The 12,044-nt window shown below is 33.7% G+C and overlaps 1 protein-coding gene across 12 annotated transcripts in view; it reads left to right on the top strand.

Moving 5' to 3' along the window:
- Positions 1-12,044, top strand: part of Trpm (transient receptor potential cation channel, subfamily M) — an 888,877-nt gene that overhangs the window by 112,815 nt on the left and 764,018 nt on the right. Inside the window, exon 1 of one of the 12 annotated variants that reach the window (XM_072523324.1) lies at positions 5,195-5,360. The exons of the other annotated variants lie outside the window; for them this stretch is intronic. The gene's annotated coding sequence lies outside the window, so the exon portion shown is untranslated. Of the gene's footprint in view, positions 1-5,194; positions 5,361-12,044 lie in introns of those variants that run through there. 12 annotated transcript variants of the gene reach the window in all.

Here is a 12,044-nt window from a genome sequence, read left to right as displayed (position 1 = left end):
AAAACAACACAAGAAAAAAATCTAACGGGGTCAAACCGCACGATTACGCTGGCCAGTACATATATGCCTTCAAATGGCTCGTGCAAAATATTAAGTATGGCATAAGCTGTGTGGTATGTAGCGCCATCATTTTAAAAGCACATATCGTTTCTATCAATATCATCCAAAAGAAGCTGGTAATCATCAACCACAGCGCCGGTCCAACGTCGTTCTTAAAGAAATATACAGCGATGACGTTGCCAGCCCGAATCCACACCAAACAGTGAAGGACACTCATTGCATTGGACGTTCTTGGATCTCATCCGGATTGGTATCCGGATTCCAACTGCTCCAGAGCCCATGTCTGTTGAATTTTGTCTACGGGTGCAGGCCCAAGTTACGACGCAAAATTAGCCAAGTTGTCTGTGAAATGTCGAGCTCTTGTGAGCGACGTGAATTCGAATGCCTCGGAGACGAGGCAACACTCTCACGAACAGCGGCGTTGTTTTCGGTCGATCTTGCTTTTTGTAAACGTATGGATGTTAAAGGTAAAACCATATATGAAGACCGATAAGTAACCTCAAACAGTGGTTTTAAAATTTAATTTTTATCACTTGAAAAGTAAATGATTTAATTTTCTCTATTTTGTGTTGAGTAAAAATGTTGGATTTTGTTTTGTTAAAGGCAAATGAAATGAATATAATACTTATATACAGGATATGTGAGAAAAAGCAAGACGGTCGAATATTTCGCGAAATGAACAACGAATCGAAAAAGAGGTGTTTAATATGTTTCAAAAATCTATCGAATTTTACCAAACACGATCCTCCAACCACACTCTTAAACCGAGAGGGGTCAACGTTAAAATCTTGAGTGTAAATCTTTAAGATTTGGATTCCTTATAAAAATATAAGTAACTTTTATAAGGAACATGTTACGAATTGTTTAAAAAACGAGTTATACACATTCAAGTAAAAAACGAAAAAACACGTTTTTAATGTTTTAAAAAAATCTATCGAATGGCACTAAATACGACCCCACACTCTCTACCTGGTGGTGGGTCGGAAAACAACTATAAAATCTTGAACGGAAAACTCCATTTCTATTGCAGATTCGGGCTCTACTTGAAAAAGTAAACAAATTTTATCTGAATTTTTTTTATAATTGCGATAGATGACAAACACAAAAAACAAACACAGAGTTAGAAGTCAGTACACCATCAGAAGTCTGCAAACTAATTTTTATGGTACTGAAAACAGTTTTTTAAAAAGATTTGGTAAAATCATAATCTGAAATAAAAATGAAGGTTCCTATTAAAGATTTTAAAGTAGCTCCCAAAGAGCATATAAGCCGAATGACAACAAATAGACAACTTTCTAGAGGCATACTGAAAAACAGATAGAGTCATGTGTATATAAAAAGAAGAAGAAGAAGAAAGTTGCCCCGGCTCCAATCTTAGGGTGTAGGGTGGGGGTCATGTTAACAGATGGTCAATATTAAATACGTATTTTTCAGTTTTTTATTAGGAAATGTATTTCGCGATATATTAAACCATTCCATAATTTTCCTAGGATATAAGGCTAAATCCTTTTAACCAGTTACTTGACTTTCTTCTTCTTCCTCTTTATAAGCAATTCTGCTTGTACATTGACGGATTAATACCTCTATGGAGGGTTGTTACTCAATCTTTTATGTGGTCGTTCGATACTTCTTCTGTCGATTGGTGACTTATCTTTTGCTATTTTGACGACACGGGTCTCCTCCATTCTGCTTATGTGGTTCTCTTTAGATCCCTCTTGCACTTCTCTGTAGATCTCTCAGCGTATTTCCTGTAATTCTTCTCAGTACTCTCATCTCTGCAGTTTCCAGTAGCCTTTGCGTTGTGGCTGTGTCGGGTCTTGTTTCTGAGCCATATGTCATTATTGGTCTTAAACAGGCTTTATAAATTCGTGACTTCATCTCAGTGTTAATGTGTCTGTTTCGCTATATAGTGTTATTAAGGCATCCTGTCAGTCTATTTACTTTTTGTACTTGATCTATCACTTCTTTGTCCAGGTCTCCATAGCTAGACAGTGTAATTCCCAGGTATTTTATTTCCATTACTTGTTCAATACTGATGCCATCAATTTCTATTTTACATCTGATTGTTTCTTTGCTTACTACTTACTGTTTTAGTTTGATTTTTGCCAAAGGACCAGTCTTTGCAGAATATTTTCAGCTTAGGCTATTACTTGATTTTGCATAAGGAAATAAAATCTGAGCATAAGATTTTAAAGTTGCCCTCCTTCCCACTCTAATGGGAACGGCCGGAGGTTCGTATTTGGTATCATTCGGCAGATTTTTGAAAAATATTGAAAACTTATTTTTCAGCTTTTCGATCCGATGGTAATTTGGCGAAATATTCGACCATCCCGCTTCTTTTCACACACCTTCACACAATCTTCACAGATCTTCTCGCCGAAGTACATATTTCTTTGTCGATAACAATTTTTAGATAACTTTAATCATTTTTCAATGATATATCTGGATGAAACCTTATTTTTCTAATAATGTGTCTAATAATTTGTTCTTATAATGGCATAACTTTGATTATTTAGTAAACCTACATTATACATCACAAGAAATTAAACAAAAATCATTAAAACGTGTTCGTTATTAAAGTTACTGTATAAGTACTATAATATTACATTCCCAGAACTTGTTGAGAAGCGCTGATTGACACAATAGAGCAGTCAAATTGTATACATAAATATGTTGTGATAGAAAATTTTGCTTACTTGATCCACTTGTAATAAAATTAGCTATCTTCGTACGTGGCTTTGACTTTAGTAAATTGTTTACAGAACCAGTCTACTTAAATTTGTCCACAACACTGCGAGTAGTCATCTCGGTAGGACGATTATGGCAACCGCGGAACGTTTCCCGAACAGAACACTGATTTTGATTAAACAATTTTATTAGTTTCACGTGTTATTGAAGTCAGAAATAAAGATAAAAACGAATACAAGAGGATCCACGCAATCATCAGGCAGAAGATAAGACACGCGAAAACACAATTTCATAGTAAAGAATGTAATGAAATTGAACAATATGAAAAGAAATACGATACATTTCATCTGCACAAGAAATTAAAAGAGGTCGCTGGAAACAAACGGAAACAAGTATCCCAAAGTTTAGAAGACAGAAACGGACACAGAATATTAGACATCAATGAACAGTTAAAATAATGGGAAAACTACATTTCTGAATTATTTGAAGATGAGAGAGTAGAACACTATACACCGATTGCTATATCAGGTCCATCTATAACAGAAAGTGGGGTTACACGTTCAATACAAACGTCAAAAAATGGAAAAGCACTTGGCCCCGATGAAGTAAGTGCTGAAATACTAAAGTTTTTGGGAGAAAATGGAATTAAAGCTCTGTGTAATCTCTTTAACAGAATTTATGACACTGGGATATTACCAACTGATTGGTTAAAGTCGACATTTGTCACAATACCTAAGAAACATCGTCCAAAGACATGCGGTGATTATCGGACAATAAGTCTGATGAGTCACGTTTTGAAGATCTTCCTGCGAGTAATACACAGCAGAATTTACACGCTGTTAGAGGACAGAATTAGCAATACTCAATTTTTGTTTAGGAGTGGCTTGGGTACAAGAGAAGCCTTGTTTAGTATACAGGTGCTAGTACAGAGATGCAGAGATATAAATCAAAATGTGTACATTTGTGCAATCAATTTTGAAAAGGCTTTTGACAAAGTCCGACATAACAAAATGCTAGAAATATTGGAAACAGCTGGATTGGACGATAAAGATCTACGAATAATTACAAATCTATACTGGCATCAAGTGGCAAGAATAAAGGTTGAACAAGTACTGTCGGATGAAATAAATATAAAAAGAGGAGTGAGACAAGGCTGTATATTGTCGCCTTTACTTCTTAACTTATATTCGGAGGAAATATTTAAGGAAGCCTTAATGGAGACAACCGAAGGTATTATTGTGAATGGAGTAACCGTCAACAATATTAGATATGCCGACGATACCTTAGTGCTTGCTAATTGCGGAGAAGACCTTCAACATCTAATGAACAAAATAAAACAGACTTGTGATCAGTATGGATTAAAACTCAATGTTAAGAAAACTAAATATATGATAGTTAGCAAACAAAATTATATACAGGATGACGGTATAAAAGTCGGAGATGCGCCACACTGGACAGAGTAGAGAAACTCGTGTATCTCGGCAGTAATATCATTGACAGCTGGGATCCAACCGCAGAAATTAAAAGCCGAATAGAACAAGCCCGAGCTGCCTTTGTAAAAATGAGAAACGTACTTTGCAGTCACAATCTTAGCATTGACCTTAGAGTTCGAATGACATCTTGCTACATCTTTCCTGTCCTGCTGTATGGAGTGGAAGTGTGGACTCCAACTGAGACTATCCTTAAACGCTTGACAGCATTTGAGATGTGGGTATACAGACGACTACTGAAAATAAGCTGGGTCGACAGAGTTAGAAATGAGGAGGTCCTTAGACGGCTGAACCAAACAACACAACTGGTCAATATAATAAAGAAACGTAAGCTGGAATACTTCGGTCATATTATGAGACACCCTGAAAAATATGATCTTTTACATCTGATCATTCCGGAAAAGATTAAAGGTAATCGTGGTCCTGGTAGAAGAAGAACATCATGGCTGAAAAATCTAAGGCTGAAAATCAACTACATCGTTATTTAGAGCTGCTGTCAATAAAGTTACGATAGCGAATATGGTAGCCAACATGATATCCAACGATCGATAACGGTCGGAACTAGAAGAAGAAGATGTTGTACGCATATACATCCATGATGATTTGGAAAAACAGGCTGAATAAATGACAGTTAATTTGACAGATTAAGCTTTAACAATATGGATTCTACCAACTGTCAAAGTTCGAAAGTCCCTATTGGAAGACCTATTAGGAGCTTTGGATAAAACTAATTCTTGACTATTTAATTTTTCTTCGAACAACTTGTTAATAAGTAAAATTAAAATCACTATACGCTAAAATACAGCAAACTCAATTATCAAATATTTTAGCAGATACCTTATAATTTGTTGAATAAGCAAATTTATATATTGTTCATTTCCACATTTACCTTTTTAGTATGTCCGGTTACTATCAAAAGTGATGATGAACGTTTTTAAATTTAAATTTGCGTGTTACCTGTTTTAACAAAAGCGGTGTCGTGTTTCACTCCCGCAGTTGTGCATTAAACATATTTCAAGAGGTGCTATATATAGTATTACATGAGGATTTCCTCGTAATTGAAAGTTCGAGGGTTGTGTTGTAATTACAAAACAGGAGCTTGTTATAGAACGTGGTTAACAGGTAATCTTTATTTTTCGGTGCCAAAAATGAGGTAATGTATTTTGCGCTTGAAGTACAGTGAAACTAGGTATTACTTCTTAAAAAAAATCATCAATTTTGGTTTGTTTTTTGTTTTGAATATTATTTTTCCCAATTTCTGACTCAACATTTAGAATTACATCAGATATTTTTTGACTTAGTCTTGCATCACCTTTATACATAAAAAATAATTCTCTTAATTTTAGGTAAGAATCATTTAAATTACTTACAGTTGTAGTAAGTTCTAGTTCATCGTCACTATCATTGCCAAAAACATTAGACACATGTTCGTTTACTTTAAAATCACTAACACAACTAGCTAAGTTTACTTCAGGATTTTCCGTCAATAGAGCTGCATTAATCTCCAGGTAGTTCAAAAAATGTTCAACTTTGACTTTCGCAAAAGTTTGACAATGGCAAATCATCTTCCAGGTCTTTCCAGATTTTCCACAACTTCTTCTCCATTACTATCGTTTTTTCAAAAAACCGCACCTAATAAAACCCTTTTCAATTGTTTTGGTTGAAACGTGTCTCCATGCTGCCACAATTCAAATTAAGGAGTTAGCAATCGTTAAGGACTTGTACAGTTCAGCCATTGATAAAGAACATTCCATATATGATAATATTCTTCTCATCAAAAACTTTCCATACAGGGATTTAAAGTTTTTAATTATTCCTTGGTCTAAAGGTTGACAAAGTGCTGTAGTATTTGGTGTCAAAATTTTATCGATATGTTAGGTAACTGAATATCCGGATGGGATGCGTTGTCTAGGAATAAGAGAATTTTTCTTTTTTGACGTTTTATTTTTTTGGCAAATTTGTAAAGTCAATCTGTCACGATATTTCTGGTCATTTAGGCTTTCTTGTTGTAGTACAAGTCGACTTGGAGTTTATCAAGATGAAAATTTTCAAAACATCGAGGATTTTTAATTTTACCAATCCCAAAGGTTTTTCTTTTTCCCAATTTAAATTTACATACAATAATACGGTCAGCGTTTCCTTAACAGATTTAGCCCCAGTGCACTTTTTTTTGCATTTTACGAAATGTAAAAGTTTTTCTTGGTAAGGCTCGATGTTACAGACCAGTCTCGTCAGCGTTATTAATATCTTCAGGTAAATAGCCACTTAATAAATTTAGCAGTTTTCTTTGCTAGTCTGAAATGGCGTCAAGGTTAATATTTGCAGCTTCTCCAGAAATGTCTCTAAATTTAATGTTATGTCTCAAGCAAAACTTGTCGAGTGAACCATTGGAAGCTTTAAAATTCAAATTGAATTCTTTCGCCACCTCTTAAGCTCTTTCTTTTTTTATCTGTCTATAGTGTATTTTTATGTATGAGAGAGTAATAAAACAATAAATTATGTATGCAAATCCCTAAACTGTTGATACGGGTGACTCAATGAAAAACAGATATTTGTCAACAAGTTTACAGAAGTATATAGGAAAACAATTTTAAATTGAGTATGACCACCAGGTATAAAGGTTGGAGCAGAATAGAATACAATAGTTGTGAGGATTACTAATCCCTAAATAAGGTTGCCAGTGTCGGAGTCATGGAGGTTAACAGGTACTAATGACTTTGCAAGAAATGTAAGATGTTTATTTTATTGGTTATATATAACCAATAAAAGTTTAATAAGTACCTACCTATTTGCAAAATAAAGTTTAATTCTTTAGATAAAATAAAACGTTTTATTTTATCTATTTGCAAAATAAAGTTTAATTCTTTGCCTATTTGCAAAATAAAGTTTAATTCTTTAGATAAAATAAAACGTTTTATTTTATCTGAAATGAGTGCATTCCACGAAGTAAGGGTTTCAACAATCAAACATTTAATTCTTTAATTCCAGGAATCTACGACAGTAATTGACTAGATAATTACCTTCTAAACTTATTCCACAGAAAATGTGATAGTGGGTTTTTCCATTTTGTAGGAAGGTCCAAGTGGCGTATTCAAAATTCTTAACAGTTCACTAAAAGTAGGTACTTCAGTTGCAAGGTGCAGTTTATTGTGTATACTAGTGTTATGGAAAATTTGGAAGTGCCGTGTAAACGCCGAAAAATTGGTCCTCTAACAGTTAATGAAAAAACATTAGTATTTAATTGTTTTAAATCATTTACAGACAAACGTTTATGTGAAAGTGTTGATGAGACCGTTGAGTTAGTTAGCAGTACACTTGGTGTTGGGAAATCTACGATTTACAGAGTTATTAAAGAAGAGAAATGTGGTAGTTTTCAAATGCCACGTAATGCTCCAGGGAAACCAAAATTTCAAATAGAATATCATTTTAAAGAAGGACTTCGACGGAAAGTGCATGAATTCTTCTTTAGACAAGAATTTCCAACATTGGATAAAGTTCTTGTCTCAGTTCGAGATGATAAGGATTACCCAGAAATGAGTCGAAGTACGTTATGGAAACTTTTAAAAGAAATAGACTTCCGCTGGAAAAAGAATCCCAGAAAGTCTATTTTATTAGAAAGAAGCGATATTGTCATATGGAGAAGACATTTTCTAAGAACCATAAAGGAAATGAGAAACCAAAAAAGAAAAATATTTTATCTTGATGAAACATGGATCAACGAGGGTCATACACCAAATAAATTTTGGCAGGATGAAACTGTTACAAGTCAAAGGCACGCTTTTGTAAATAACTTATCTACTGGTTTAAACCCACCATCAGGAAAGGGACGCAGGATGATAATAGTACACATTGGCAGTTCAGACGGTTTTGTTGAAGGTGGTTTATTAACTTTTGAATCAACTCGTACCGGTGACTACCATGAAGACATGAACGTTGATGTCTTTCAAGAATGGTTCGAACAAATGATAGATCTTCTTCCTAAGAACTGTGTAATAGTAATGGATAATACAAGTTATCACTCCAGACTTATAGAAGGACTGCCCACAACCAAGTGGTTAAAAAAAGACTTGCAGAATTGGCTGAGTTCAAAAAATATTACGTACCATCCCGGATCTATAAGAAAGGAACTTTATTCGTTGTGTGCCCTTCATAAAGAAAAATTTAAAAAATACGAAATTGATGAAATTGCCAAAAATCGTGGAATGACAGTACTTAGATCCCCACCATATCATTGTTGATTAAACCCGATTGAACTGGTATGGGCACAGATAAAGAGTGAAGTTTCAAGAAAAAATACCACTTTTAAAATTCATGATGTTAAACAGTTGTTTTTGAAGGCCGTAAATAATGTAAAACCTGAAAACTGGGAAAAGGCAGTAAATCACACTATTAAAGAAGAGGAAAAAATGTGGAAGCTGGACAATATTATTGATAAAATGATCGAGCCAGTTATTATAAATCTTGGTTCTGAAAGTTCATCTTCTGAATCTGATTTGGATTTGTAACAAGTAGCTGTAAGTTTTATATTAATATTTTTATTCATCTATTTAACATACCTTAGACGGTTTTAAAAACTCTTTTTCTCTTTTGTAATTTTTAAAAATTAAAAAAAAATGTGAATTTTTTAAAACCCTTTTTAATGTAGGCCAGTCAGTTCTAATATAGTGTGTGATAAAAGAGGTCACTTTTGTTTACATACACATAACACTTTATAACACTGAAATAATTCATTTATTTTTTACAATTATTCAAAGTAATTTTTCAATTAATCTTGAGCACGCCCATGGAGTGGTCCGAGCTACCAGTTAAAATTATGCTAATTACTCTCTCGTTCATAAAAATAAACTATAGGTAATGGATTGTTCTTACAAATCACTTCAACACATTCAGTTTTAATCCTCTTTTTTTGTCAAACATTTTCACTTTCACTTTGCCAGTCTGTTTCTTTAAAATGTCACTAACTTGAGTTTTTCCTATTTGAAACTTTTCAAAATTCGAACACTGTAATTATTTTTTTCAGATGTTTTTATTACCGATATTTTTCTTCCAAACTTAAAAACATTCTTTTAGTCGAAGACACTATTACCCTTAGATTAAAATATCGCTACTAAATTAGAAATGTGCACAAAGGATAAATAAATTCTAAAATGGGTTTTCCAAATCAAACTCGATATACCTAAGTACCTAGTTTTATGACCATAAGCACATATGAGTAGCTGAGATGCAAAACTCGCTCGTTACCAAAAATTAAAAATTTGAGATAGTTATGGATTCTGACACGTATAGTCTTATGCCAAAGTGTAGCAAAACGTGCTCGTTTCTCTTGATTTTCACTATATAAAATAAGAGTTGGGAGCAAAACTAGTTCGTTCTATGTAACAGTTGGTTGCAAAAGTAGCTCTTTGCATATTCTGCAGCAAAACTCGCCCGTACCTTGTTTTAACGAATCTAACCTAACATTTCATGCTTGTATTCGCTTTGTTGCAAACATTAAAAAGTTTACTGTTTAAATAAAAGTAATACAGGTTTTGTTTTAATTAGTGTTTTTAACAGTGTTAATAGTAATGGATCCTAAACCGAAGAAAACAAGAGTAAAAAAAAACAAGAGCAGTTAAAGATAAGTGGAAGAGGAATATTGAGAAACGGAATAGGTAGGTTTATTTGAGGTTATGTTGAGATAAATAATTTTTGCTTTAATTATTCAGACAGTTCATTAATTTTAGTTTTATTTATTCCAGGCATACAGCAAAAGGCTTTCCTTCATTACCAACATGCACTCATTCAAAAACATTTTATTGTTTAAAACTCCAAGATGTCCAGCGTTTCCATCAATATTTTTATGACACACCAAATAAGGTGGACCAAGATAATTTTATTTTAAAACATACGAAGCAACTAGCTGCAGTAAAGAATAGAAAACGAAAAAATTATGAAAGACTGGATAACAATGTAGAGAGAAAAAGCTGTATATCCATAAAATATTTCGTGTCAACTCGTCTCGAGGGAATGGTACAAGTTTGCTCCAAAGCTTTTCTTACAATTTTGGGTATTTCTAAATACCGCGTTCAAAATATTGGCAAGAAGTATCTTTTAGAATTCCAGTCTCCAAGAGAACGAAGGGGAGGTGACAAAAAAACTGAACAATTTAAAGGTAAAAAAGAGGCTGTTTCAAATTTCTTAAAATCACTACAGTTTGTGGAGTCCCATTATACAAGGGATAAAAGTACCAGACACTATATGCCAAGTGATTGTACAGCAAAAAAACTCTGGAAACAGTACAACCAATCAGTGAATGACAACCTGCAGGTAAAGTATTGTTACTTCCTATATATTTTCAACTATTATTTTAATATCAGTTTCAAGACTCCAGCAACAGATGCTTGTTCGCCATGCATTCGTCTGAGATGCCAAATACAAACGATGCCTGCAGGACTGAGGAAGGTTGAAGTTATGGCTGAACATGCGGTTCATAAAATGAAAGCAAACACTTTTTATTTCATGCTGAAAAAAGACGACGGGTCTTCTGTACTGAAACTTTCTTTTGATTGTCAAAAGAACCTTGTGTTGCGACGTGTTCCAGACCAGGCTGCCTATTATAGCAGGCAACTGTACCTCTACAATTTTACTATCTGTGAGGGAAATACTACTAGTGTTCAAAATCCTGGTTCGGTGTATGCTTATACATGGTGTGAACACCAAAGATATAAAGGGTCTAATGAAATCGCTTCGATTTTTTACCACTATCTTAGAAATAAGGACCTTTCAGAAATAAAGGAAATAATGATTTTCTGCGATGGCCGTCCCGGCCAAAATAAAAACATAACTGTGATTGGCATGTTGTGCTAATTTTTATATGAAACGTTAAGTTGCAAAAAAATTACTGTTACTTATCCTGTGGTTGGACACTCCTTTATTCCTCCCGATAGGGTATTCGGGAGGATTACCCAAAAAAATTAGAAAAAAGGACACAATAATACAACCTAGTGAATATTGGAATTTGTTTTCTCAATTTAGCACAGTTAGAATAGTTGGGACCCAGGTAGCCGTTCAAGACTGGAAAGCAGTTGCTACAGTTGTAAAACCTCCAGGCCAAATCCACTTCAAATTTGCTGCTTCCAAAAGAATAAACATAGAAAAAACTAATCAAAACAATGTGACTGTGCAGGGTGAAATTAATTACAGGTGCAATCTAGGCGTCCAGAAACCAATATTAAAAAAGGAAAAGAAAATTAATCAGATTATTCCAGCTCTCCTTCCAAACAACGTCATGGTTGCAAAATAAAAAATTAAAGATGTGGAAAAACTCCTTAACACTCATTTTGGTGAGAACTGGAGAACCTATGACAATTTGCAGTTCTATGTCCCCATTTTGGATAATAATTTTGAAGGAGTAGAAGAAAACAATGGGGAAGAGCACATTGAAATAATAGAGGAAGCTAATGGGCTCTCTATTTAACATTTTTTTGGCCTTAATAATAATAAAATTATTAGCATTACGTTTTTTTAATAAATAATATTGTTTTGTTTAAGTTCTATAAATAAAAAATATTTCAAAAACTGTCTACTTTACTATTTTCTATTTGGTTGAGTTTCAACTATTACGATATATAACTTAATATTTTTCTATTAAAATGTTGCTTCTGATTTTTTAATTCTTAGCTTCTTTATTGAGACCAGGGTAATGTTTCACAAGCAGAAAATTCATTTTACTTAAGTTAATTAGTCAGACACAATAAGTTTTTTACATGTCCTGAAAAACTCGTTTAAGGGTAACGAGTAAGTTTTGCATCTCTGCTACTCATATCT

This window comes from Diabrotica undecimpunctata, chromosome 2 (genome assembly GCF_040954645.1).
Source record: "Diabrotica undecimpunctata isolate CICGRU chromosome 2, icDiaUnde3, whole genome shotgun sequence".
Taxonomy (NCBI): domain Eukaryota; kingdom Metazoa; phylum Arthropoda; class Insecta; order Coleoptera; family Chrysomelidae; genus Diabrotica; species Diabrotica undecimpunctata.
Note: the sequence above shows the minus strand (reverse complement) of the source record. Positions and strands in the feature narration are given on the sequence as shown.